This window comes from Drosophila erecta, unplaced genomic scaffold (assembly GCF_003286155.1).
Source record: "Drosophila erecta strain 14021-0224.00,06,07 unplaced genomic scaffold, DereRS2 tig00000092-arrow-pilon, whole genome shotgun sequence".
Taxonomy (NCBI): Eukaryota; Metazoa; Arthropoda; class Insecta; order Diptera; family Drosophilidae; genus Drosophila; species Drosophila erecta.
In genome coordinates, this window is record NW_020825207.1 from 19020060 (window position 1) to 19047967 (window position 27908).

At 45.2% G+C, this 27908-nt stretch overlaps 1 long non-coding RNA gene across 1 annotated transcript; it reads left to right on the forward strand.

The window, feature by feature from the left end:
• On the forward strand, window positions 1-27757 carry LOC113564281. Its single transcript, XR_003407871.1, has 3 exons — window positions 1-531; window positions 13424-13525; window positions 27682-27757. It is a non-coding gene; the product is annotated as an uncharacterized LOC113564281 (long non-coding RNA).
• Window positions 27758-27908: the final 151 nt, after the last annotated feature.

The following is a 27908-nucleotide window of genomic DNA, read 5'->3' on the forward strand; positions in this document are numbered from 1 at the left end:
GCGAAGGACTCCAGTGCTTTTGGGGCTGTGCTGTTGGTCCTTGGGCCATCGCTCGTTCAGTCGTCGTTGCGTGTTGTAGGTGGCCTGGTCTACTGAGCTCCGTTTGGACGTTTGGACTGCGCCTCCTCCAACTACTACTGCGGCCGCCGCTGCTGCTGCTGCGGCTGCTGCATCTGCAACCTGCAACACTCACACCACGGCAACAGAAGTAGACGCGTCGCGTTCAGTCTCCGTCCCACGGCCTAACGTCATGTCGCGTAGTGTTCGGCCGAGTAAAGCTGGCAGACTGTAAGGTGACTGAACCGATCCTTAGCCCATCACCTCCTCTCCCACTCGAGTGCCGTGGCTGTGGCTGTGGATGTGTGTCAATTAAAAAGTCTCGTCTCAGTGAGTCGCGTGTTTAATTTGCGGCACGTTCCCCACACACACTCGCTATCAATTTAATTAAAACGCCACAGACAGAGCCATAACTTCCGCAAAACCAGCCTTCACACCCACCGAACTGGGCCCAAAACTAAACACAATATTGCGGTAAGTTTTCGCTCACGTTATTTTTAACTAATCAACAAATGGAAATCGTAAATCGCAAATCGGCAAATAGCCTTTTATTAGCTGTGAATTTGTTGATCCTGATGGATTTTATAGCTGTGGTCATGGCAGGCTGGCAATTGGATTTTAATTAATTACGTTTGCACTTCGGTTGCCATTTCAATGAAGTTCGGTTGCTTTTTTGTTTTTGATTTCATGCCTGAGCTTTGTTTAATGACATGCAAATTTTATTTAGCTCCTGCGGCTGAAACTGGCCAGTTAGTTTTCGATTTAGTAAATTGATATTGGTCATGCGTGGAAAATCAGAAACAAGGAAGTTCTAGTGCTAACTTTCCCATTGACAATCCTCTGGTTACCGTAACTGATTCCAAGATCTACACAAGAAATGCCTTAAGCACTTAGATACAACGCCTTTATCGTTCCAATTTAAACTTACTTAACATTACTTAACTTAATTTTAACCTTACTTAACTTATAGATACTCGCATTTATTTCTCTCGGCAACTTTTGAGTACAACATGTTTGCAAACACTTTTTCAAGTGCGTAGAACATTTTAAGGCACAGGGTGCGGCATTGGCATTGGCTAGGAAAACTCTCAAAAAACGAACTGAAGCGTGAGCTTTTCCGGTCTTTTCTTTCGGGCCCGTTGCACACGAAACAAATTTCATTAGAGCGCAAATAAATCAGCTTAGAGTGGGCAATAAAAGCCAAGGAACCGCCTGAGAGTTTCAGGAAAAATTACAATGCATTACGCATACGCCTGGTGGCCCAAATGTGTGCAGGGAACCGTGGCGAGTATACAAGCACCTTTAATCAGTTGCCAACTCGTTGGCAGACATTTAATTAGAAAAATCAACGGCATTAAATATTTCTGGCCCGGCTGCCAGACATTCCAGACTGGCTGTCATTACACAGAGAATTAGATGTGCTCCGCTTCTGGCCCCGACTGACATCCGCCAAGTCTGTCTGTGACAGAGAGGAACGACATCCTGCCAGCGCGTGTTGAAATGTAAATAAAACAAAGGCAGCCAGGAAGCTGGGCGAGAAGTCCTGGCGAACACAAGAATGCATGTAAAATAATAAAAAGCGACATTTACGACATAACATGGCAGCATATTACACGGAAAGCGGCACTGAGCAGGGCTCTAAACTGAGCCTCCCTCGCAGCGGCCCACACTGCGTATACGTATTCGCATTACAATGTTGTGCACTGATTGTTCCTGCCAGGACCCCTCCTCCCCCGACCCCCTCTTGCGCCTCGCCAGTTGCCATGCAAATGTATACAAAGTAATTATGTACATCTGCGTGCCTGTGTGTTTTTCTGCTCGGCGCGAGCGGGTGTGTGTATCTTGTAGTACTACTCAAATAATTGCCAAACCACACACGCAGCTCAGTCTGCGTTGGCTGCCAGGCAACAAAACGCCTTTCAAGAAGCATAAAAACAACGGGCAAAAAACCTGACGGGACACCGAACTTGCGATGCCCTCTGAAGCTTCTTAAATTAATTGGGTTTGTAAGGATAACACATCGAGTAATCGTCCTGCTTAAATGAGCTCGGAATTTTACATGTCCCAATGCAAAATGTAGCGGGCTGCTTTCTAATTTTCATAGGAAAAGTGAAATATCTGGAAAGTGAAGTATATATTACCAATATCACACAGAAAGTAGCTAAATGTGAGATATTTAGTAACAGAATAGGGTCAAATTGATCTCCACAATGTTATGTAAGCCAAACCGCATACCAAAGAGTATTTTTCGTAAGACTATCAGACACGCTTGAACAACATTGTATCTTATTAACAAAACAAGGTTGTGCGCTGTGCGTTACAAACCCACACACTCACACACACACACAGACACAGACACACCCACCGTGTCGCCTTGTTGCAAAAATATTCAAAGTATTGTTGGCCGTAATTTCGGGATACTTTTCAGAGTAGCGAGAGGCAGTTGGAAAACAACATGGAAAAGTTTCATCGGAGCATACGCCATGAATTTTCATTTAATTAGGCCGCCTTTCCACGCCCACCCCGCATTTTTACAGGCATCTCAACCTTTTGATGGTTAGGCAAACTGGTGAAAAAAGGGAGTTTATTGCAGAGGAAAGTTGAACCCTTTTCTGCTTTATTGTTTGCATGGGCTCCAGAGTTCGCAGTTGGGGCGCAAACACTTTCAAATGATTTCATTTTCCGAAAAACCACACAGAAGGAAGGCAAAGATGAGCTGGCCAATTTGTAGGCCGGCTTTTCATCTACCATGATCAACAACCACATTCAGGACAGACATTGAAACCAATTAATTTTAAATTGTTTCCAGGCCGTCCTTCAATCGCCGTAGTCTCCCTTTGTCTGAATAATGAGCGTTCAATTTGCAGAAGGTGTCGATGGCAAAAGGTTTTCTTTGGCCAGCTCTGCTTTCTTTCACTGCGTCCCTTTGTTTGGGCCATCTATTTTCCGGGGCTAATTGAAGTCTGAATGCCGGCAGACGGAAAGCCGCAAAAGGTCGTTACGATGCCGGGGGATATGGACACTCGAGCAACCCGTAAAAGTAGGCAATAGCATTTCCAAGTTTTCTTTTCCCGCCCGTCTTCGCCTCTGGAATTTTCACACATGATTTTTTCATAGACCAATTTGCACACATTATAAGTTTGCAACCGCAAATTGCCACACCCCTTTGGGCAGACCGACAACAAAACAGCCAGAAAGGAGGGAAAATAAACTTTTAGCAATTTTCCTTTTGTGCTGAGGCGCAGGAATTTCCAAGTACTTACATACAGCAGGCTCCTCTTTCTCCAGCGCCCCAAGCACAAGTAAATTTCTTTTATGCCCCGAAAACCATTTGCGTGGTATTAGAAGTACACTCGGAGCAACCAGATCCCTGCGCATTGCCAGGAATGCCCAGGATTGCTAATATATTGCTCGAGACTAAAGAGCTCCTCATATTTAATTAAAGGGGCCGAGCGCTGACATGTATTTCTTTCTGTGTGCCCACCAGTCCATCAACCCGACCAACTAGACGAGCAAGCAATTATTTGCTACTTTGGCTACGCTTGCGTAAGCCAAGCTGGAATTATCAGCAAACACACGCAGATTAGGGGAAGGACTCGTCGGCAGAGTGCACATCCTGTGGAGCACATGGACTGCCCGAATGTCTTCATATATTTCCGGGCCCCAGCCACAAGACCATAAAATTAAACTAGTGCATAATTAAACACTCGCAATTAGGCGTAATTTAGTTGGTGTGCGGGCGAGCATTTGAGGGTGTCCTCGTATCTCCCATCGCCACACTCTTGCCACATTAGATTTTAATTAAAAAACTTCCCCAGCTCGCAACTTGTGCCACACTGACACTGCAGTTTATTTGGGTTTTTAGCTGACGACCCAGCTGCGAACCAATTGCTCGCCATCTTTGGCAGTCGATTTCTGAGCCTCGTTGAGTCCCAAAGTCCTGCCAAATGGGGCTGCAAAATGCGTATACACATGTCGTTTAGATAAGGACATCCCTGGAAAAGCAGCCGGGTAGAAGGAAAACAGGGGGAAGGCGGGAAAAGGACATCAAAGCAGAAGCAAAAAGTCAAAGCGCTGCAGATTCGCTGTAAACAATTGCGAGTTGTAATAATTAATCCAACAGATTTACAGTGCGGAAACTTTCGCGGAGCGGTTTCATTACTCAAAACTTGCTCCAAGACGGCGGGGAAAGCGGAAAAGCTTAGTGCCGCATTTCCCGGCGGACCGCGACTTTGTTGTTCTTATTCCTTAATGCAAAGACAGCTTATTTTTACGCCATGCCGAACGGCAAGGATGCTGATGAAACCCGCTCTAATTGTACTTAGTATGCAGACAGGCGAACCGACCAGCTGGCTGACTGACTGACAGCCATTCATTTCAATTCGAGGGAAATAAATCTGGAGCTGCTGCTGCTGCCGGCAAGTCAAATATTTATGCAGCCGGAGGAGATTGCGCAAAGCCAGTAAATTAATTAATGGAAAAAGAGCGCCGCGGATGGGAAAACATCTTAAGGTTGCTGAGCGCATCTAAGCCGATTTTCCGCAATGCAAAAAGTCCGTTTGCCGAGTGCCGCATCGCTTGAGGCATCTTAGGAGACTTGCATTGCGGTGGGATGTGGCAATTGTTTGGGCCCGGCCTAATTGACAGCTGGCAAGTTAATTAGGGCTAATTAGTGGCCTAATTGATACGAATGGCTTGCAAGGCATGGGTGAGCAGCATTCAAATCAGCCACAACTCAGCTAAACAGTGTAAGTGCAATAAGTCAATCAATCCTTAGAAATCTGTGCTGCATTCAAAAAAAGCTACAGAACTTGAAGCAGGCGTCCCGAACATTTTCAATTAAAATGTTAGGCCCCTTTTGGGCCCTTTTCTGGGCCAGGAAGGAAAATAAATAAGCCACCATTAGCGCCATCGATGAAGTGCGTGCTTATCACGATTGCCCGCTTTTCCAGCTGAGACGTGTTTCTTGCCATTTGTATTCGTGTTAAAGTCGAATATTTTATCATTGGGCCGAGCCTCGGAAATGTAAATATTGGCATAAACATTTAAAAGGCAACACATAATGTAGGTCCCCTTCAAAGCAGGACTTTGCACTGAACACGCCCAAAAAGGAAAGTGAGGAGGGTAAAAATGTGTCTGGCCCTTCGAATGTATAACAGGGCATCAGGGCCAATAATCGAGTAGGCGCCCCACAAAGCCTACATAAATATGTATCCAGGTACATGGGCAACCAGCTCCAGGTATTTTCCGAAGGTTCCGAAGGTTCCGAGGGATCCGAAGGTGGCAGAAAAGCAGACCTAATTTTCCGCATTTCTCTTTTCCGCCGCCGCCTTTGTTTTCCTTTCTTGCGAAGCCTTAGCCAAATGTCGCCCCTGGCCAGAACACGTAAGCCCAAAAACCGGGCCAAATCGGGTTCGAAGGTCCAGAAATTTGGCATAAATCACATAAATATGCAGCGCTGGAAAATGTCAAGGAAGCGGGATAAGCAGCAACCGGTGACGTGGATTTGTGCCACGGATTTCACCGCATTTCATCGACCTTCACATCCGCAACCGCAACCGTATTTATTCCTATGTAAGCGTGTTCAGCTGCCGTTGCTGCCTTTGGCTCAAATGGGATTAGCTTTTAATGCCCTCGGTTATGTTATTTACAAATGGCTTTTCGAATGATGCGCCACGGCTTGCGGATCTCCTCTTATTTTGCCATCTTTTTGGTTAGGCAAAGTGTAATATCATGGCGAAAGTAGTTGCCATTAATCAAACTTGCTCGTGCCATTTATTATTTCCTGCTGGTGCTGCCTTAATTTTTGCCTTTGGAGGCGTAATTTAGTTTCGTAATTCCCTGCTTTCTGTACCTTAAAAACTAAAGCTTCCTTGCAGAAATTCTAGATAAGACAAAGCAAAATCGATTTGGATGTAAGATGATTAGTCAAATTCATGTTTAATGCCCTACTGAAACGACCAGTAAGCCGCTTGAAAATAAATAGTAAATCATAAATAGTTTCTGCGACGACATCGGGTATATTTTTCCGCGTATCAGCATTCAGCCAGAATGATTCTTATTTTGTATATGTGAATATGTGAAATGCCAGCGGGGACAACGTGATGTCTCCATCGCACTCGCTCCGACTGTCAGCGGGATTTTCCTGCTCGACTGCCTGCATGTCCTGTGTCCCGTGTCCCGTGTCCTGTGTCCTTGCCATCCTTCAGCTGTCAGTCAGGCATTCAACACACGCGACACAGCGCGAGAGATTCATAATTGTTGCAGATCCATGGCCATCCTCAGCCCCATTCCCATGCCCATTCCCTTGCCCATTCCGATTCCGATTCCCATTCCCATTTCGCAGGACGCGATGATCATCATCACCATGGCTGGCTTCATCACAACTTTAATGCATTGTAATTGTGTCACCGTTGTCAACGTGCTCTGCACTCAAGAAAACGCCCAATTGGTGACGAAATGTTCAAGATGAAATAATGTAAGAGATGTAAGAGGCAATCTAGGGAAGCAGTAGTGTCTAGCATCTATTTCAAAATAAGACTGCATTTTAACACTTTAAAACACTGAGAAATAAGCATATTCCTCAGCTTTAATTTTAAAGTAGTTAAAACACGGTATTGGTTGCAGTGCACCACTATCTCCGCTGCGGCGACAAGCTGCAGAGCTGTGTTACGTATACGCAGTGTTGTGCCCGGACAATTTGTGCCGCAATCTGTGCCGGAGCAGAGCGCTCGGCGTTGGCTCACTTAACGGCTTAATATATTGTTCCTGCAGCTGCGACTGCCGTGGCATAATATCCTTGCAACACACACTTGCACCAGGCAGTGCAGGCAGTGCAGGGTGCACATGGCATGTATAAAAAACATAGACAGCAGAGGAGTAAAAAGCAAGCCGAAACCCAATTCAATGCAGCTTATTTTTATGCGCAGGCATACTTAATACCTACGAGTATGTGTTGGTTTCGCACGGTGTAGGGCGGTGTGTGTGTGTGCGAGCGACTATTCCGTAATTTAATTACAAACTTTGCGCCATTAATTTAAAACTTTAGGCCAACCATCGAGCAGCAGACTCCACGTGCCACAAAAACGGGTCCAACCCATGAGCATCATCAGCTCCGTTCCCCATGTGGCATGTGTATGTGGACCACACGCTGTCGCCGGCAGGACAATGGATGTGCCGCCCCCTGGTTTATGCGCTCGCAACATATTGAAAAGCCAACTCGGCCATTTGTCAGCCGGAATCGCGTTCAACTTTTGTAATTAGATAGAGTGAAGGACGGCTGCTGCAATGGCGTCGAAAGCGCTCACTTTTCGCCGCCTGTTATTAGCTATGCAATTCAATCAAGGACCTTTCGATTATTAAATGCTTTCACTTGAAGTGGGCTGGAAAAGTGATTTGCTCACGTTACGGTTGTACTTCACGTTACGGTTTTGTAGATACATGTTGTTATTTTGTTCCAGCACTTGAAAGAGTACATATTTATTTTTAGCCGTCAAGTTTTCCTTGTTATTTCAAGCCGAGAATAATTCCCTGACTGCATATTTTCGCTGCGATGATGTTATCCAATGCAGCTTAGTGTCATGCTTTGTACTTTTCAAAATGTCAGTGGAAAACGGAAAACAGCAGCTGAAATAAAATGGAAATGCTGGATGGAAAGCCAGCGCATTTCATCCCATTGAAGAAAACTTTAGCGCACAATATTAATGGAGTTTCCAGCTCACCTTTATATATTTGCACATATATATTCATATATATAACTATGAATTTTCCACGACATGCAATCTCTTTGGCCCACGCTTATTATGTAAATTTTGAGTTCACCTTTTGGCTGATTTGCGTCGCTGCCGCGTGGCAAAAATTTCATTAAAACTGCAATGCAGCCACTCAACTTGATGAACTCTCTTCGTCCTGTCTAGCGCTTTATCTGCCCCTAATGCCTGTCAATTGCATTTGCCAGGACCTGGCTTATCCGCCGCTCCTCCCACTTCCTCCGTGCTTCCTGTAATAAATCAACTCATGCCCCATCTTCCACTGCTTTTCCGCCTTTGGCCTTAGACGCACGGCATCATCCTGTCAATGTCGCTGCCACTTTTTTCCACATTTTTTCGCTCATATATGTATGTATACTTGTGTGCTCTTCGACACATAATTTTCTATGTTCTAGGTGTCGACAGGCATGAGAAATTTCCCTTATTTCCACCCGCCATTGATTGAGTTTCACTCGCTTTTTCCTCGAGTGTGCCTCGAGTGCCATATCATCTACTTGAGTGGTTGGATTGCAGTTCATAAGTTCATGCAGACACAGCATGTTGCAGCTGCATTTGTCTAATGCGGCAAGTTTGATTAGAGTCGCAAAACTTGCCGCAAACTTTCTAAAGTTTTGGGAGGCAATTAATTTAACGTAAATGCTCAGGCTGAGCTCTCTCCGAAAAGCTGATTAGTTCGACATTTGCATATGGCTATAAGCCAATACTCCACATTAATTATGCCGCTTATTTAATCCCATGAAATTTTTGGCCAAACAAAGTCGTTTAGAGCCAGGCATGCACACAGGAAATTACCATTCAGTAAACTGAACTAATTTGAAGTTTAAATATAAATAATATTTTAATATAAATATCCTAATTTCCAAAGCTATTTTTCAAATAAAAAGATATGAGAAATTTGTTGAGTTAGAATAAGTAATTTGAAGTTTAAATATTTGTTTCATATGTTCCTACTTTTCAAAGCTACTTTTCAAATAAAAAGATATGAGAAATTTGTTAAGTTAGAATAACTAATTTGAAGTTTAAATATTTAATTCAAAGCTATTTGATATGAAAATTATGTTGAGTTAGAATAACTAATTGGAAGTTGAAAAATTTATTTCATGTTTCTACTTTTTCAAAGCTATTTTTCAAATAAAAAGATATGACAATTACGTTGAGTTAGAATAACTAATTTGAAGTTTAAATATTTAATTCAAAGCTATTTTTCAAATAAAAAGATATGAGAATTATGTTGAGTTAGAATAACTAATTTGAAGTTGAAATATTTATTTCAAAGCTATTTTTCAAATAAAAAGATATGAGAAATGTGTTAAGTTAGAATAACTAATTTGAAGTTGAAATATTTATTTCGTATGTTCCTACTTTTTCAAAGCTATTTTTCAAAAAAAATATTATGCGAATTATGTTGTTAGAATAACTTATTTGAATTTTAAATATTTATTTCAAAGCTATTTTTCAAATAAAAAAGATATGAGAATTATGTTGAGTTAGAAAACTTAAATGGAAGTTGAAATATTTTTTTCATATGTTCCTACTTTTCAAAACTATTTTTCAAATAAAAAGATATGAGAATTACGTTGAGTTAGAATAACTAATTTGAAGTTGAAATATTTATTTCAAAGCTATTTTTCAAATAAAAAGATATGAGAATTACGTTGAGTTATAATAACTAGTTTGAAGTTGAAATATTTGTTTCATATGTTCCTACTTTTCAAAGCTACTTTTCACATAAAAAGATAGAAGAATTATGTTGAGTTAGAATAACAAATTGGAAGTTGAAATATTTATTTCATTTATTTCATACTTTTTCAAAGCTATTTTTCAAATCAAATAATATGAGAATTACGTTGATTTAGAATAACTAATTTGAAGTTTAAATATTTAATTCAAAGCTATTTTTCAAATAAAAAGATATGAGAATTATGTTGAGTTAGAATAACTAATTTGAAGTTGAAATATTTATTTCAAAGCTATTTTTCAAATAGAAAGATATGAGAATTATGTTGAGTTAGAAAACTTAAATGGAAGTTGAAATATTTTTTTCATATGTTCCTACTTTTCAAAGCTATTTTTCAAATAAAAAGATATGAGAATTACGTTGAGTTAAATACCTGAGTAGCGCCTTTTGTTTTGAGTCTGAAAGGAGCTTTGTGAGAGCGCCTACGTAAATTTAATTTTAGATAAATGATTGCGGTGGAACATTACCATAATTGTATAATGAATGTGTCGACTTATGGCTTAGGACTGGAGTTTCCTTTCCTGACGAAGGAACGACCAGAACAGAGTGGGCAGTGATAAGACACAGGAAGTATAGCCAAACTAATTCAAACTAATTAGAGTAGTGAAGCCCATTAATGCGTGCATATTAATCAGGCTGTCCAAATTGCATTAGAGGAACTGGTTATTTCAGGGAGCATTCGGACAGGAATCAATCAGCTGCTCCTCGGAGCAGCCTCCTGCAAGTTTTATCATCTCTTCCAGACTCTTGAAGTCCCGATGCATTTTGCATGTCGTCAGCTATCCGTTGGCTGCCGTGTCCTGTGTCCCGTGTCCCGTGTCCTGTGTCCTGCGTCCTGTCTGTGGCACTTGGCCTGCTCGTTTATTTAACACTGATTGCCAATGCACACAGAGATTTTGGCAGCACGGAGCACTCCTTTGGCCCCTCGGCTGGAGCCGACCTCAGCAAACTCTGAACTCCGGCTATCCGATAGCCTCTCGACCCAAGTGCCTCCTCCCGTCTGGGAAAATATGGTCTTAAAGCGCTTTTGGCAATTGCTTTCGAGAGTGTATATCTGTGCCGCTTTTATCTTCGTTCGAATGACATCTGCCGGGGGCGGCTCAAAACTGTTTCAATTAGTTGAAATCTTTCTCAGATTCCGGAAATAGGAATTCGTTTATTCAACCCTCATCAAAAGCCTTTAATTGACAGCCTGACATACGAGTAATGAACTTTGTTTTGGGTATCGGCCACATTATATAGCAGCTTTTACTTTAAGCAGCTTTCCAAACTGTTTTGGTTGTGCACTTCAAGTTTCAACGGGTAAATAAAAATAGCACTATGTGATTGAGTTAATTTATAGGCCATTTAAGGTATGTCATAAACTAAATAAGCCGAAACCGAGTAGAAGAAGTCGGTGTGCAGGAAAACATTGCATAATTTATGGGATGCAAACGACATCATGCTGTAGTTAGCATCGCAGAATTCCATTACATATTGGACTCCAGACCGACCCGGCACAAAACCCATTTGGTTGCAGGAAAAATGTCAAATGGAAAGTGGAAGGCTGCTGGCCATTAAATGTAAACCCTTCAGAAGGTAGCAAATGTAACTTTTCAATCAACTTGAGACGGGCGAGCGCAGAGCCCGGAAAAGGTTGGGAAAATGCTGGGAAATGGGCACTCGGCTTACCGACAATTTATTGAGCTCAGGGCGAGGGGCCGCCAATTTAATAAGGGGGAAGGGGGATCGACTTGCCATGCCGTACATCGGAGACGAACTAATTGAGGAGCGCCTCCTTCGGGCAGACAAGCCAGAATCACTTGGAGCTCGAGATGAGCATAATAATGATGATTCAGATCAATGGCACTCGGCAAATCAAACTAAAGTTGTTTGCTCGTTTGCCGGCTGCCAGCCAATTGTTATGCAAATAGCCAAGTGCTTTTCTGCTCTCCAGCCGTGGGAGGAAATTTTTAAAATAACCCACACTCAGTGGGTTTGGGCAGCATGGAAATGGAAAATAGCAAATGGCAGAAGGCAGAGGGAAGAAGGAAGAAGGCAAGAGGGTAGCAAAGTTCAACTGAGGCAAGCAAATGGGATGTGGCGGTGGACCTCACTAAATCAATATGGTAGTGGCTCTGCATTATGTGGTCTCTGCCCTGTCCAGGTGTTCCGGAGCCTGGACTCCGAGTCCTGGCTCCTCAGCTCCACAGCTCCCCGTCCTGGGCCACAAATCAACATTTGACTTCTGCATAAATTGCAAGAAGCAACAAAATTGCTGAAAAGAAGAAAAGTAATTTTCCCGCTTTCGTTTGCAGCTGCAAAATTGTGCACCACAGCCGCCCCCATTTCCCCCATCGGATCCGCCCATTGTTGATGATGCTCCTCCGCCACTCCCACCGCCTTGATGCCTTCGGGAGCGGACAGAGCTCTGTGGTTCGCTTGGCTGAGTTACCTGCACATTTCGTTGCTTACCCTTCGTTGCCCTCATGTTAATAAGATGGGCGGCAATTTGTTTCCCACTCAACTATATATACAGATCGTACACGGCGAGAAACTGAAGTCACACTTCAAGTCTCTAATAACTTTAGAGCGATATTACTTAAACATATATATAACGTTCCCAAATTAATCCATTTGAGGCTTCTTTACAATGTGGCACCTGTTAAATGTATTTTCCGATCTGAAAATAAGTTCGGTACTGCAGTGTAGAATTGCTATTTCCGAGCGCAAATAGTTTCTATTTTCCCCAGGAATTGCTGTTCTCTCATTTCTTGGGAAAGTGCCAATGCATCCGACTTAATGCGTGTATGGATCGATTTGCATTTCATTACCTGTTCGAGTTGATTGCAAAAATTGCAAAGAAAATGCGAGGTACGTTGCGAGAACCTAGGGTTTTTTTGTTACGGTTTCTCATCACCCTCGACGCTGAAAGGTGGCAAAAAAAGTTGCATTTCGGTTGCAGGGACCTGTGGTAACAGGAGTCCAACGAGGCCAAACAAAACTCAACACAATCTGTGCCAAAAGCCGGTGCAAATCGAGCTGAATCAAGCCGAATCGATGTGCGAATGGGCAAGGACAACAACAAGGACACGGCAGCAAGGACAAACAGAAACAGGAAATGGACGTTGTGTGCTCAAGTTTGTTTCCGCTTTCCTTCTTTTGAAATTCAATGCGACGCTTTTTGTTGATCTCCAGCAAAAAACGCATTGTAAAATCGTGTGTGGAGTGCAGGACACGCCAGGATACGCCAGGATATGCCGGGATACGCGAGGTGTAGGTGTTAGGGGCGTAGGTTGTGGGCATGTCACCGTCCAGAGCAGCTCCTTGTTGTTGCCGCTGCAAATGCAAATTTGTTCAAAGTTTATTGAGTGCACGTGACGGCAAACAAAAGTGCAAAGTTTTCCCCGGGCTCGCTCCTTTTATAGTTTTCTCCCTTAGTCTACCTAAAAATTTTGAATTGCAAATTTCTTGGTCAACTTAAGCGCACTTATAATATGCCTTTTTTGTATGACTCTAAGCCGCCCTAATGAGTCTAATTTGAATAAATGGGTTGCAGCTTATATGCTAATTTTTTGGACAATTTAATTACGGTCCTGCGTTGGGGAGTAAAGTTTTGTGGAAGAAATGTAAGCTTACAAGTAAATTTTGAGCATAATTCGTTATATAGGGACATTTTAAAGGAGTAATGGGAGTGAGTATTAATTACTTTCCCAGGCTCACTTTTAATAGGACTGTTACAAAGGCAGGGGTTGGTTTGTAAAATAGAAGTCTTATCAAATTTAACGAAACTTAGGGCAAATTGAATATCCCAATGGCCATATCAGCACATACGCTCAACTGAAAACAACCAAATTGAACCAAATTTCCATCATTGCAGGCCAAGACCCAGCTAAGCCGGCCAGATCAGAAAGAGATGACGGCATTGATGAGGAAAGAGATAGAGAGCGGCCAAAACCTAGCCCCGAAAATCGATAAACTGGTGAGTACTCGCCCAGCCGAATTCTTTTGGCTGCTTGCTTATTGCAAATGCTTTTATAAATTTTATGACTCAATACTTCCATTGTGGCAATAGACGATGACAACGACAACGACAACGACAACGACGACATTTAACCTACAGACTTTTGTGCCGGCACTGAAAAGATGGCATTGCAATATTATGCGCCATCGCCATTCAGCGCATCCCTGCGCATCTAACCGACTATAATTTTAAAGCCACGAAATCCGAGGAGCGGGAAGGGTGTGGGTATGGGTATGGGTATGGGTTGTGGTTCTTCTGGCGGAGAATAGAACGTTAAGGGCGGGGAACAGGGAACGGGGAACGGGACCCAGACTGTCTGCCAAAGTGAATTTGTGGCTCTGAATCCAAATTGCACACAAGTCGAGCTTGAGTTTGCAGAGGCAAAAAGGAAAAACCGAATCGAGCAAGTGGAAAATCGAAAAAATTCTAGTCTTCCCATGCTTTTTCTGTTCTCTGCAGCAATCTGAAGTCAAGCAAGGGATAACGCTGTTTGCAATGTCTCGACTACCAGATATCCGCTACTTGGCTGAACAAATTCGCACCCAGCGGATATCCCTTTAATGGTATCCAAAACTTTGCCAAGGTCCATTACAATTATCCTACGAAATCTTGAAACATGTGGGAGCCAGCGAATCTTGGCGCCGTAGAAGTTACTTTCACTTTCTCTTTTATATGCGACGTTCCTACTGACGGACAATCCTGGCCAGATTGACTCTTCCAGTGATTGTGATCAGGAACACCAGTTACATGAATATATTTAAGCAGAATACCCTTTTACCCTCCGAGTAACTGGTGTAAATATGTATCTTGCTATGAATACAAGTTGGCAAGTTGCTGCAAAGTTGCACACTAAATAACCGTAGTCCCAAAAAACTACACCAAAAGCTAGATGCACTTTTATTTGCACGGCTATTTTGTAAAATTTAATTACCAGCATACCTAGTATTACTTCTGCAAAAGTTTCCTAATTCAATTGAAGTCCCTCGTCCCTGCCGGAAGTTGAAATTTCAATCAGCTGGCGCACAAAACGAAAATAATCTGCAATAAAAATGTTTTCCTTTAATAAAAATTCAATTTCCTTCAAGCGACACATGTTGCCGAGTTGGGAACAGGAAGCAGGACTAGGGATACCAGAATCGGTTGGGGGAGCTGGGTGGAAGCTGGAGGAGAGCGAGCCTGAAGCTGAATCCAGCTGAACTGTCAGCCGGATGCAGTTAGGTGAAGGCATCGCGACGCATCGGCCGGGGCCACCAGGACTACTACTATGCTGTGCGACCAACCCCGGGGCATCCACCTCTCCCTGCCCCGCCCGGCGTCCTGTGGAAGGTCCTTTTGCGCGGAGAACGCGACTAGAAATGTCTTTCAATTTATAATGACAAAGTCGTGTGAGTCCTTCCACGTCGCACTCCTCCGCCGTCTGCTGCACTCGCGATTCCGCATCAGACACGGAAATACCTCGCACACTGGTGCTTCTGTTTAGGAGGTTTTAGATTTATATGTGGGAAACAGCAAAAGTATCTGGGCGCTGCAGTAGCTAGAATAGCAGTCATTAGACTGCTGGCCAGATACAAGATAAATGTATCTTTTTGTTTGCTTGATTGAAGCACTCAAATTCGTTGGGCTTCCCAAGAAAATACCCTAACGATCGGCTTGGTTATTTATAAAATCAAATCCCCTTTAAAACAATAGCTTGTACCACTGTGCAGCAACAGCTATATCCCTTACCAGCCCATCCTCCTCCTCACCCGTCCTTGCCGAGCTCACCAACTTTGCGGAAATGCTCACATTCTGCCATCGGAGATCGAGGAGCAGCCAGGAGCAGCGAGGCAATGGCAACTGCCACGGCGAAGGCAGATGCTGCATCGATGGCAGCGGGAGGATCCAGGCAGCAGACACATCGATGATTGCACATGGCTTAAAGACCCAACGGAGCCAGTTACCCGGCCCCTCCCACTGCCACACCCACTCCCACTCCCACTCCGCCCCGCATCATTTCCTCGCATTAAAAATACAACGTCGGCAGATACATCAATTGAAAATGAGGCAAGGAAAGGCATCGCAAGGAGAGTCGCATCTGCGGCGGACAGCAAAGAACGGGAATCGGAAATCGGGCGCAGGGCTGAGATACGGATGGCTGGGGACATGGGGATGTTACTCCTGCTGCAGGACAGGTTGCTTGCCCAGTGGCTGCGGATGTGTTTACCTGGGCATGACAGCAACTAAGCTGCAGCTAAGCGGGATTTGATGCGGGGAACGCATCTGTTGCGCCAGCCGACTCTTAGTTTTCAATTTGCTAGATTAGGCTGGGGTTGTTAGAATACATGGCGATAAGGAGCAGGTATTTCGGATGCTCTGGAACTACGCTTATTATACCCAGCAGCCACGTGGTCGAGAGAATATATTTACAAAGTATCATTTAGGTGGGCCAGTGTGCAAAATGATCTGCCATAAATTACTAGAGTTTCCCATAACTCCCCAGTTACGTCATTCAACAAATTCCACAATTCCTGGCTATCATGAGCCCCTCCTCGTTGCGATAACTCAATTCGTGGCGCAAATGTGCTGAGACTGCAGATTGTCGGCAGAGTGCTCCATCCATGGCGGCATCTGTCAGGCGGGACACTTGGCCATATGTGCCGGCCATACATCACGTACATATGGTATGTATGTACTGCTGTACTGGCCACACCCGTTGCGAAAGTAAGCGGAAAGCGCTATTTTCATTTGCTTTATCGCTCGGAGAGATTGGAGAAGAAAATAAGGTCCAATCACCCGGCCCTAATGCGCTTAGGCTGCTCATAATCACGCTTCAGCTATTTGAGATGGATTGGTGGAAGTCGAGGCGAGGGAGCGCGGTGGCCTGAGGAAAATCTGCCTGATAGTTCGCCCATTGTTCCTATCGCATTATTAAATTTCTATTTGCTTTGGGGCCACGACTGCAGAGGTTCATCCGCAGTTCCCACTGGCTTATTTATAAGCGCCATTTGTCTTAGCGTCCCGCCAAACTAATAACTTTTCCCTGTCTCTCCATCGAGCGATTTCCCTTTTCCTCCGGCTTTTCCTTTTCTTTCTCCGCTGCACTGGACGTCTGGTCAGCCTGCACTTGAAAAACAGTTCTTCGGAGGCCTTTTAATTGAGTATAATATGGATACCCTGAGAAGATTGGACAATAATATCCAAGGATAGTTAAGGATATCCACTTCCCTCTGCCGCGTGGGCAACTCCTTTTGGGGTACTTCCTGGACTTTATCGGGCGGCCACTTCCGCTCCACGTACACAAATCACACGTCCCTTGGAGTCCGGCACTGGCTTCCGGCTATTTAAATTGACATCCTGTTGCAGGTGACTGCTTCCTGGCTTCCTGGCTTCCTGGCTGCCTGGCATCCCGGCTTCCTGCCCCAATTCAATTTGCAAAATCATTAACACATTTAGTCAATAAGCCCTGCTCTTGAGACGTTGCTGCCCTCCTTGGGGATTATTATTCATTTTTATGTAATTATCTGCTTAGACCAGCGCCGAGGAACCCCAGAGGACAACTAGGAAGCGAGGAGGCTTCATCGTTGTCCCTGCCAGGCCATATAAGCATCCAGCGAGGGTTGTCTTCAACTGGCATTGGATAAAAGCATCCTGTTGGCCACGTCCTGTAGTAGCCCTGAAATATGGCCGCAGTGTGTGAGCTCCGTAGTTACACTTCGCAGCAGTTGCTTTAAGTTGAGTAGGGACTTGGCGCAGAATGGGTTTGGTTAACTGGGGGCGCACAGCTTAATACAATAGTAATCAGGCTGCATTCTCAACTGGAAAAGGTACAATTTCAAGCTGCATTCCCTTAAAGCCCAGCTCGTTCCAGCTGTTGAAAACACGTATCAGGACGAGGTCCTTTTTAGTGCCTCTGCTCGGGTTTCATCATCGGGCGCAGCTGCAGCATCAAAAAAGGCGAACCATTTAAGTTTATGTGCCCAGTGCGCTCCTCTCGAGCCTTCCCGTGTGTGTGCGTGCGTGTGTGTGTGTTAGTTTCATAATGTAACCGGATGTGCCAACACAATGCTCGCACATCCGCTTGCCAGACAACAGGACAACAGCTGTCACACACACACGGCGGCACACAGAAGTTAAATGCCGCTGCGCTTTTGTTTGCACATCTTAAGGGATCGAAAAGGAGCAGGCACATCCCCACTCCCGCTGCTCCGCCTTTGTGCCGGGCCAGCACTTGACAGCAACGGGCGCATTACTAGAAGCAGCAGAGCATATAATAGGGGCATTTCATAACAAGGAGGCGTGAGTCCACACAAACAAGCCGGAGCTACAGGCTCTGACATAATTATTAACTGCATGGACGCAAGTAAATATGGGGCGACCAAATGGGCAGAGATAACGAGGCCATTGTGTGTTTATGCTGGTGTGGGTGCCTCTGGGTTGGTGTTGGTGCGGGAGAAGGGGGAAAGTGGGCGGGGAAAATGGGAAAGCGAACAGGGAACTGGGAACTGGGAAAAGCCCAAGCATTTAGCAGACATGTCACGTGCCGGGCTCATCATTTATGTTTTAGTTTTGGGTGCGCCTGACAAAACTTAATTGATTAAAAATAATATTCCGGAGGAAAAGCCGGGACTACATGAAGCGCATTTTGATGAGCCGCATAATTATTAAGGAAGCCATAAGGGAAAGGCAATTGCTTGTCCTTAGATTGCTCTCCAGGTACAGGAGTTTGTGCTAAGTGTATCCCCTAAAAGCTTTTGCAACACACTTTTGTACACGATTTCCATTAAAGTGGGAAGCGGCTAATTGCTAAGCAATTCGAATTTAGAATTTAGCATTTAGAATGCAGAATTTTAAATTGATGCACAGAAAAATAGCCTCAGCTATTTTTAGATTGCTTCGTTACTTATCGCTACAATTTTTAATTTACTCCACTTTTTGCGCTGCCGCGCTGCTGCTAATTATAAACTTTTAAGTGGCTTATTGGGACACGTCGCGTATCCGCAGTGGTGTACGCCCTGCTGGCAAGTCATCAAGTGCGCTTCAACTTTTACTTGGCCAAGATGCTGCCGCCGAGTCCTTTTCGCCCGCGGCTGGGAAAATGTATTATTTAAGGCGATAGTGCCCGCTCTGAGTTTATGTGCATTGATAATGAGTAGGCCAGCCGTTTTCCGCTTTTATGCTCTTTAAGCCGGCATAAAGTTTGAATTATGTTTGCCCAGCCCGCTTCCTCCGCTTATGCATATGCTGTTGGGGTCGCCGTAAAATGGCATTGAAGGCACAAAAACACCAGTCACCACCAGCGACTTTTAACAGCCAACTCATAAATATAAAATCGTACATAAATGCGCAACGCAAATCTCATCGCCGCCCAAAGGGCGGGGAAAAGTGTGTCGACCTTGCACTTTCGGCGGACATAGTTGATGTGATCGATCACAATTCGCTTTTTAGTGGACATTAAGCTGGATCGCTGGATCCCACCTTTGGCGGGAGGTAAAAAATGATGGCAAGTCGGCGGGAAATTCGGCACGGAAAGCAAACATGAAGGGAGCACGAGCATGGACAGGAACATCTGCCAATGGGGTGCGTCAACGGAAATTTATGATGATAGATGGGGAGCATCTTCCATATGCAACAAGCTGCCAATTGCCACAGTGTCAGTAGTCCTTGGGGGATGTAGATGCCCTAGCAAAAGCTCCTTAAACGTGTATCAATAAACGAATTGACTTTGCCATAAAATATTTCATATTCCGTGCTCCGTTTTTCATCACCCGGAATTGCAGCACATAAGAACTGGCAGTGGGTTGTAAATATTTAATACGCTTCTTGCACGTTTGCATGTAGCCCCTGATAAAGTGCGTGGCGCTGGGCAGATTAATCACATCCCTGGGGATCCAGGACCAGGAGCCTAGCACACCTAGTTGCAGCTGCTCCGGCTCCAGCGCCGAAAAAGCCATTGTTCTTGCTTGCTCCTTCATTTTTTCATTGTGTTTCTGCACATTATCAGCATAAATTCAAATAAAACGAGAGTAGCTGCTGTCTGTCGTCTGCGCAGCTAAATAAATGATGTTATAACAGAGCGAGCGGAGAGCAGACTGACAGGACACACAGGTCCTGGCCAGATAACCAGCTTTTTGTGCGCTTCAACTTTGGCCATTTTTCTTGCGCCCCAAAAGTTGACAACAGGCAAGCGAAGGACTAAGCCAGGACACGTATTCCAAGGGGCAGCAGCTGTCAGCCCAGCGCCAGCACAACATGATGGAGCTCATCAGCATCAGTCGGCGGGATGTATGTGCACGTATACACGCCCGGCCGGGATGGGGCCAACTGCCGATGGTGCCAGGCAAATGGAGCAACAAAATGGCTGCCGCAGGATGCGGACGCGTGCCTCCCAAATCCCGGGGCGTGATTGATTAATATTATTCCCGGCTAATCTAACTTAAATGGGCCGCAGCCGAGTATTACCTATTCAGCAGCTTGCTCGTCCTTCCAAATGTGCGTGAGTGCCTCTCGTTGACTACGCTCCATACATAATAAACACGCGGCGTGTTAAGTGCAGGCAAAAAAGGAATCCTGTGGAGGAATTGTGGAGCATTTCATCTCGCATTAGGTAGACTCTGGGTAACCTTGTTACACGGAAATTCGTTATGCATAAGCAAGGACTCAGCTCAAACTTTTCCTTGCCGGCAGAATAAACATTGACGTGGAACGCAAGTGATGTCCTGGCAGCAGAGAAATCCTTTTCGTTGCTTATGAGTTTCACACAATAAAATTAATTAATCAAATGAGGGCCGCTGACAGCATTTGCCCGAGGCAGTGAGCCCCACTGATTGCGCACTTCAATCAACAAATGGAGCTCGTTATTAATTAATGCAAAAGATGGCACAAAGGCCACAACAGCGGAGCCAACTTTTCTGATGCGAATCGAACAACTGTCAGCAACATGTTGCTGCTGTACGGCCGCCGCCGCCGCCGCCGCCCCTCCCCCCGGAAAGCCCGGAAAACCCGGAAAACTACCGCCTTTCCGCCTTGCAGGCCGGCGACTGACAGTTGGCTCATTTGTTTCTGCGATTTTCCACCTGGCCAGCAGCAGCGGCAGCAGTTGAGTTGTTGACTTAATTAAAATAATAAATGGTTTTCGGTTTCTAGCCAGGGTCAGCCAAATTAATTAAACTTTAACGGGGTGCATAATCAATTCTGAGAACTCCCAGTTGAAATGATTGATGGAGTCAGATTGAACGTTGCACATAAACTAGTAAATGGACGAGACCAAGGATCTCACTTTGTTTGCCCTCATTTCGATTGCCAAATATTGTCTTTGAGCACTGGGCCAAGAAATGGAGTTGCCAAGAATTTTTCAATTATTTCTGCGCCCTGCCTCAAAGGAGGCGCATCCGGCGCCGTCTTCTTCGATCCTGCCCCTTTTGGCCGTAATTATTGTTTGCACTTGCCGGATGCAAAGTTTTTCATTAGTGCGCGGCAAACAAAAAGCAGGAAATAATAATAAAGAAATGAAAATCGCACGGAGTGAAAACCGCTGGTGAAAAGGGGCGGGTTGTCCGACTGCGGGACGCATTTGCAAACGTGCCGGTGGCATGCTTCATTGGCTTGTGCATTATTTGTGCAACCTGGGTTGCATCGTAAAAAATGCAGGAGCAGCAGGCTGCCGCTGCAGCTGCCTCCTTTTGGCGGAGCGCACGAGCGGAGGGCGGAGGGCGGAGGGCGGAGGGCAGAGGGCAAAGGGCACGGATGAAGAGGCGGCAGTGGGGCTTATGGGCGTGCCGACACGGACATGCGAGAACAAGCCACAGTATTTATGGTCCTGTGGCTGCCGGGGACAGCGACGAGTAATGTGCGCCCCCTGCTCCCGCTCCTGCTCCCGCTCCTGCTCCTCCTGGGCGTCGTCTGGCCATAAAACACAATCAAGCGTAAAAATACAGGGCGGGCACTTAACCCGGCCAACACCAACACCAACAGCGACACCAACACCACGAAAGGGAGCCCGACATCCACGACACGTCAACAGTTTTTACCTTTATGTGCAGGGTACTCGAAAAGGTCGCAGGGTATACTATATTCCCGCATATACATGGCTCCATCTGCAGGTAAGAAGTGTGATGGCGACATAAAGCAAACCAGCCAGAAGGCAACCAAGGAAGCTAAGCAGGATTTTGGAGCAGCTACTGCTTATTTGCTTAGCACTGTTCTATGAGTTTACTACTCTCCTCCCATCAATAAGTGTGCCTCATTCAAAGATGATTCTCACCAAACATTTGAGCCTGGAGTTTGGGCTTATTTAGGGATATTTAGGGATTCCATGCTGATCTAAGATGAACCATGGGCACAAGTGGGACTACCCGAAGGTGGGGTATTCCTGGGATGCAGTGACCAGTGCGCCTTGGCATTTAAATATTTTAAAATGTTTGCTTAGCCGGTGGCAGTCGTGCTGCTTTTGTGCTGTTTACTTATGCGCGTGTTGGCGTTGCGTATTAAAATTGCATGATTTTAATTGCGCGGCTTGCAGATGCGATGCAACATCATTTCAGCGTTTCTGCAACGACTGCATTTAATGTTGCGCATACGCAACGTAGCGCTGCACATAATGTTTGCGCTTGTAATTGAAAGGGCGGAGGAGATAGTAATATTCACGACCACGCCCACCACGCCCACCACGCCCACCACGCCCACCACGCCCACCACGCCCACCTCGCACATGCATCAGGCAGTAAATCCATGCTCCCCACGCCCCACTTCTGGTTAAATATTATTTTTGCCATTAGCCGCACTGCACAGCGAGTTCGCTCCATTACATCCGCAGCCACATCCGCAGCCACATCCGCAGCCGCATCCGCAGCCGCATCCGCGTCCTTCCACGCGGCGTGCTCATTTCGCCAGTTGTTTATTTATTTGTTTTCTCTGAATGCAGCTGCTGTGCCGACTTTGTTGTTCTTGCGTTGCAGTTTCTTATTTCACGGAATGAAAAGCTAAACAGCAAAACGCATTGTCTGCCACGTAATGATCGGAATCGGGGAATGAGGATGTTTATGTCCTTAAAGTCCTTGTGCAGCAGTAAAATCGAGCGCAATAGAGACGCCAAGCTTTCCTTTTTGACTCCACGAACTGAAATTGATTGTCTTTCAAGGGGTGTGGTGCTCCTTATACGAGTATTGTGAAACAAAGTGCCCAATGTTTAATAGCTCGCTTACCAACTTGCCCGATTTCCGCCCATAATCAACATTTTAAATCACCAATTGACGTTTTGCAGTCGTTTATGCGGTCTAAACCGCACATAATTATGCGGATAATTGCATCTATGATGGCTGGCTGCTTATTTAATAAGCAATTATGTGCTATTTATTTTTATTTGGGCGAAAAAAGCGTGCGCTCGCAGCGCCGAAAACGCCCAAACATTTCATTTAATGAAATAACAAACAAGATGCACTAACAGCGTCAGAACAGCAAACAAATAAACGGCAAAATAGTGGCCAAAGTGGAGGAAAGCGCGCTAATGGCAACTTTAATGCTTCGGGCCACGAGTACATACAAACATACAAGTATACACTTATTTTTGGGGCAGGGGAGCTCTGTGGGCATAAGGATGCGCATAATGTGCAAAGTTTGCGACGCAAACTAATTTCAAAGTAATTACGTAGCACAAAAGTGTTGATATTAGACGGCAGGAGCGGGCAAAAAGCGGGCAGCTGCAAAAACAACATGACAAAATGTCGTCAGCAGACTACAAAAAGCCCCACAAGCCAGAAAATACAAAAATACAACTTGCCAGCCAAACAGCTGCACAAATGCGATGAGTTTACACCAGCATCAGCCCACTCCCAGGATCCCCGAATGCGCCACGTCAGCGCGGCATCATCAAGTCCTTTGCCGACTTTCCGGCGCTGCGAACAAGCCCCAAAAAATGCAATAAAATGGGGAATAGGGAAAAGTTCTTGGGCAGGAGCGCCGTCAAAGCTTTTGGCTTTAATACGCGGTCGGGGAGAAATTAAACTTGGTATCTGGCTTCGTTGGGAGTCCCACAGTCCCCCGATATCCTAAGTAGCCTCATTTTCCCCCAGGCCGCGCAATTTTCTTTTATTTGTGTAATATTTTACAATTTCATAAAGCAAACGAAAACGGCGAAATATGGGGGCAGCTTGGGGAGCCGGCAGCCATGCATTCAAAGAAATCATGACACACTTGCTTTAAGCGGTTCTTGCACGCCTTCAAAGTAAGTCATATATATACTTAATCAATAACAAATAACTATATCTTAAGTGGCAGCTGGTGAAATCGCCGACTTCCCTCTTAGCCCACGAACCAGCCAGCATTCTTTTAGAGTGTATATAAAGCCAGAGGCTCTGCAGGCAGCTGGGCGAGTTTTCCCACAAGGCGCCAGCAGGAAGTCGAAACTCGGCAGCAAAACACACAGATACACACACTCAAAACACACGCGGCGGAAACGGAAGCTGCAAAAACAAGGACCGTCGGGCGACAAAAACAAAGGAAAGCAGGGGAGAGAGAGCTGCAGCAAAACAAAGAGGGAGCACTGGAAAATTCCGCTCAAAAGCGGCTGGAAACTGGTAACACAAACGCGGCAGTAGAGGCAAAAAGAAAGCGGCGAAATTTCACTTCTAGGCCCAGAAGTTCCCTCTTAAATCGTAGATACAAGTCTGAATAATGTGCGATATAAAATTATATTTTTAAAATTCTGTAGCCGGAATAATATTATATTTTATTCACAAATATAAAATTTAAAATTTATTACAAGGCGGCTACAGATTAGCTGCAAGAACCTTTTAAAAGTCCGAATATCGTAACAAGCTTTTGAAAGTCGGGCAATTATAGGGGTTCTATCTTTCGCAAGTTATTACCGCACTTAGTGGCCAGCCAGCCACCGAGAAGGCGTTCCGATTATTTAGGATGCGCCCCAGCTTGGCTTTTGAGCCCTGCGGATAGTGGAAGCATCTCGGCCATTCCGGGCACGTTCATAAACGGCATTTTATGTCCTGGAAGGACAGCTGTTGCCGCTCGTCGGACCATAATGAAAATATTTACAAGATGGAAACTTGTTTCGGCTGTGTGTGCAGACATAAAATTAGCATTTTTATGCACACACATAGCACACAATTAGAAACAGTTGCAGCCAAGGATACCTATCCTTTTCAGTGCCTTCCACTGCAGAATGGCCAGCATAAAGTGAACTTTAATGGCGACCAGGTAGGTTTGTTAGCTCACATTTACATGGGCATTAAATGGCTCCAGAACCAGACATTTCCTGCCACCGATGCTGCTCCTCGTCGATTTGTTTTCGGTCATTACGTGCCCGAAAGGGAGCAAAAAATGTGGACACGACTGGAGGGCAGTCCAAGGCGGCTGCTCCTCCAGTTTTTAATGGCTTCGCCGGGCGAGCACTTGGAGTGTCGTTACGGCTGGCGATAAAATCCAGAACGGGGCGTGGTCGGCTCCGGATGCTGGACTACGGGTTTGTCTGACTGACTGGCCATTGGCCATTGGCCATTGCCTGCAATTAAACCCGCACCAGCTCCTCCACCGATTGCGCCGCCCAGCTGGTGTGTTAATTGAGGTAAACTACCATTTTTATACCCGCGCCCCCTTGCCTTTCGCCCGCCTCAAATAGGTTTATTGGGAAATTTATTTGTTTAATTGCATTATTTTTTGTTCCCGCGCTGCTGAGGCAAAAAATGAGAGAGTATGCCATTAAATTGTTTTTATGGCGCACTGGCATAAGCTGGAAATTTATCGCTCTTGTTTGGCAAACGGAGCGGACCGAGCGCAAGGCTTAATAAAATTAAAAAAAAGTTTTTCACAATTAAATGGGGTATTTTGCTAGCAGCTTAAATTAAATTTCTGCAAATTTCCAGCCGCATTCCGGTTGAAAAAATGTATCAATGTTACCGATAGGCCTTCTTTGTCTTAGTGTTTTAATATTTTTAAATTACTCCCAAATTGCTGCTCTTTCCCAACTGAAACAGGCAAAAGGCGCCACTTTGGATCTAATCTACTCCGCAGCAAATTTATAACCAAGTTTTTGAGACCAGCTCCAAGTCAGTTAATCCCTGCTTCAGCTCAGCTCTCGTTTGAGCAGATTTTCGACTGGAAAGCCAATCGGATGCAGGGATCCGAAGCAAAAGACAGTGAACGATTGGATAGGCTGCTGGCTCAAGCATTTAAGCCTAATTTAAGGGGGCGGCTGCTCAAAGGAGGCCAGTCTGACAGGCAGGCTGGCAGGCAGGCAGGTCCTGGCAATTACAGTTAAGGCAATTTTCGCAACGTGTCGCTGACTGGCTCCCACTCTAATCACCTACCACTGCAAGCGGCTTTTGCGCCGCTTTTGATCCTTTTTCAGCCTGTGCAGCATCCTGTTGATGGCCTCGTTAGCTGAGACTTACAACGGGCCGCCATACAATGAAATCGACACACACACAGACACAGAGCCACACATCCGCACGGCTGCCATAAAAACGAATGTCCTGGCAAAAGAACGAAATGGAAAACACACCAAAGGTACTAAGCGAAAAGGAGGCCAACCAATGGCATTTACATTTAAAGCCCACTTGCAAGGCCGTTGTCTTCTGGCCGGGCCCGAAAATAAACTGCAAACTTTTCGCAGCGCAAAACTTTGCCAATTTAATTAAAGCGAAGCGACTTAGTGGATCGACCAGGTCGCCACACCTTGGAGCCCGAACTTTGGTGTCCTTTATGGCCGCGCATTCCAGCGCACAATGTTGGAAAATGGGATGGGTGGCAAATCGGGCTAGGAGGCGGAAGGGAAAGGACATGCAACTGGTTGCACTCTGCACTCTGCACCCGTCCACATTTTATGGACCATTCAAAAGCGCTACAAAAATGAATCACAAGCGATAACAGTTAAGGCGAAAACTTGCAGTTTCCTTGATTACAGACAAGTTGCTTCCCCGCGGGCGAGTTTTTGTGGGTGGAGTCAATTACTCATCCTTTCACGCGACTGATTTCATACCCCTGTTCAACACTGCAGTCTACTTAGAATCCAGTGTGGGTATACGTTATTTTTTAAATGAGAGGCTTTCATTTTGGAGTAGAAAGAGGCAGAGACAACGCAAAGTGATTCGCATGCAGGACTCAAATCTTAACTGTCATTAGTGCCAACGCAAAACTGTCAGCCGGAGCACTCGGAAGCGTTTAAGTGCACTTGAGTGGATTTTAATGGACTCCAACGCAGGGGCGCTGGGCAAGTGGGCGTGGCGCAACACTCCAGACTCTCGTGACTCTAATCAAGCCTTTTGTCTCAGCTTGAGAGCAAAATGCGGAGCAGGAAGCTGCACCACTCCGTCTGTTCCTCAATCATGATTTCGACTTGAGCCTCTGCACAGCGAGAAAATGATTTCTTGCAAGTAAACTGTAGCAACCACTATTATGATCATCTTGCGATGATGATCATCTTTCTTGCCGTGTACCGCAGCAGCTGGCTCAAATGAAATGCACATAGCTGGCGTACAGAGGTCGTCCATTTCATGGCCCATTTAATAGGCAAAACATTTGCTAATTAGCCACCGAGTGGCCGCCATCGGCAATTGAGGCGCCGATGCGTGACTTAACCAGTGAGCTTCTCTCAGGGCCATTATGGGAATCCTATGCAAATACCCAGGACCTCGAGAGCTCTGGCGGAGGAGGGGGAAATCCGGGCTGCGATGGGGCAACAATGGATGGGAAACTTGTAACTGGGCCAGGATTTCTTGCTACAAATGCGCCCGTTCAACAACAAACTGAACTCGAGTCGACTCGCACTTCTATGGCCTACTTCATTAATATTTATACAAAGCGGCAGAAGTTCAGAGTACCCGGCCAAATGGATTTTGCTTTGAATCCGCATTGTTCGAAATGAGGCGGGGGATTTGGGGATGTTTGCTGTTAACTTTCGGATTCGTTTCCGCCGTAATTGAACTACAAATGCGGCGAGTCGCACATTTATTTGCTTGTTTATTCGGTTATTATACGACTGAGCTCACAAAAAACGGGCAGGCAAACAAATGCTAAATTGTAAATCAAACAAATAAATCAGCTGCAGTTAAGCCAGCTTTTGTTGCTGAATGCGTTTGAATGTGGAAACTGATTTTCATTACGGTCGTCTATTCATCTATTTGCAGAGCCGTTTAAACACTGCGGTCAAATGAATCTGTGTACTTCAAATTCTCCATTTCGGGTAAGTAAGCCACCACGAATATCAAATGCAGAACATCGCTTTTTGTGCTGATAAATCCACAAAGGACATTGAGAAGGCCCTTCCACTCGGCAGCTCTTGTCTCCGGGCCAAATTTATGTTTTGCCAGTGCAAATGGAAATGCAATTAGAGCCTGCTTTTAAGAAACATTTC